This window comes from Tupaia chinensis, unplaced genomic scaffold (genome assembly GCF_000334495.1).
Source record: "Tupaia chinensis unplaced genomic scaffold, TupChi_1.0 Scaffold000399_1, whole genome shotgun sequence".
NCBI classification, from domain to species: Eukaryota; Metazoa; Chordata; class Mammalia; order Scandentia; family Tupaiidae; genus Tupaia; species Tupaia belangeri.
Window position 1 is genome coordinate 414061 of NW_006159901.1, and position 2018 is coordinate 416078.

The 2018-nt window shown below is 38.5% G+C and overlaps 1 long non-coding RNA gene across 2 annotated transcripts in view; it reads right to left on the minus strand.

Annotated features, from left to right (window-relative positions):
* The window catches only part of LOC114008823 (uncharacterized), a 44880-nt gene that overhangs the window by 1229 nt on the left and 41633 nt on the right, over positions 1-2018 (minus strand). The window lies entirely within an intron of this gene.

Genomic DNA, 2018 nt, shown 5'->3' on the forward strand with positions numbered 1-2018 from the left:
CCCCCCTGCCCCCCCCCCAGCCTCTAACCTCTATTTCTTCTCCTGGATGCCTGCTGCTTAAACCTGACCTCTTCTGGGCAGGAAAAAGCTCATGCACCTTTTCTTCCCACCTCATGGCTTGGAATAAGCTGTATGTGCTGAAAATTCCAGGCTCTTGAGCTTTTGGAACTCAGGTCCATGCAATAAAAATCTCAACTTTCAACAGTATTATCCATCTTAGAATTAAAAAAAAAAATTTTCAGAAACTCAACTGACTTCTCAGCAGCAATTTTAGCCTTTCCCTAAAGAAATGAATGGCGCTGAAACAGTGGGCAGAAAATTTCAAAGAAGCGGAAATTGTGAAAAACAAAACAAACAAACAAAAACAAAAACCATCTCCTTATCACTGAACTTGTATCTGTCGCCACATAGTAGAAGGGGTTCGTTCAATATTTGAGACAGAGACCAGAGCCCATAAAATAATTTATACTGATAAAACCAATCATTCTTTTTTGACTTACTGTAATTAATAATGCACTACCAGTAGTTAATAAGACATGATGAAGATATTTAAAACATTTTAAATATTTTAAAAATTCTATACCATGGGGCTAGCTAGGTGGCACAGCATTAATGTGCTACTTAAGCAATGCTGGGTCCACATGGAAGATTGTAGGTTCTGGTCCGCAGTTGACCTGTACATGCTCAATATACGTGTGCTTGACCCTGACTGGCTGGAAAGGCTAGGGGTGGGGGAATAGCTGCACGAGTCTGTTGAGAGCTTGTCTTTATTTTTTTTATTTTTTATTTATTTATTTATTTATTTATTTATTTATTTATTGGAGAGGTTTTTGCTATAGGGTGCATGCACTCGCCAGACAGACAGACAGAGATAGAGAGGCAGAAAGTGAGAAATCACCCCCCAGGGGGGATGGCCACGCCACAATCCCTTCTCCTCCATTCTCCTCTCGGGATCTTGGGCACGCAGGCACACGTGCCCGGCATGAGTTTTAAGCCACCAGGTCCGGGACGCGAACTGCAGTCGACTACGTGGGAGTCCAGCGACATAGCCATTACGCTAACTTCTGGTCCTGAGAGAGCTTGTCTTTCTGTCTCTCTGTCTCTCTTAAATAAAATAAACTAAAAAAAGTCCATATCACTTAATGTATTATCCGTTATATGACCTCAACTCGAGAAAAATTCAAAACAGTACTTAACCTTTATATATTTTTTAAGAAAATATTTCAAGAGATCACACTCCTCATCTACATGGCATCCTGTTGTAAAAGCCTCCTCTCTGTAGAAGGAAGGAGGTGACTTTCAGAATGGTTGAAATGTTTCACAGTGAATTTTAAAGGTGATGGCACAAGTCAACACCCAAGAGATGCTGATCATTTATTTCCTTGTTTTTAACACTCATTTTAAAAAAAAAAATCTTTCTTCTCATTTTGGGTTCTTTTTTCCCCTTGAGCCCAGGGATTAAATATACAAAATAAATATTCAGTGTCTGAGAGGAAATTGAAAACAATGTCTAGTCTCGTAGTAAAGGACATATTACCTTCTCTAGCAGTCTTCTAGACAGGTATACACAAGAAATCATATTATAAGAGTGGAAACTGGACCAAAGAGGAGGAGGAAAGAAAGGACATTTTTATTTGTACATCTCACAGTAAAATAAACTCCTCATTTGAACTCATTTAACCTCCCCCAAGAAAAAAACCGTATAGTAAATGAGACAGATATTATCAGTCCTATTACAGTTAATGAAACTAATGTTCAGAAAGATTGTGCCCATGCAAGGTCACATGCTAATAAGTGATGAACTAGGACAAGTACAGATCCAGGTATTCTGATTCCAAATCACACTCTGTTTTCACCAAAGCACAATGGCATCCCTGATTAAGTGCATGTAGACCTGAGAACTGGGACAATTCCTCTGTGAGACTCTTCCAAAATAATTGTCTTTTTGACATATCTACTGAAGACTATGGCTGAGACTTATATATATATATATATATATCAGTCTATGTATATATATA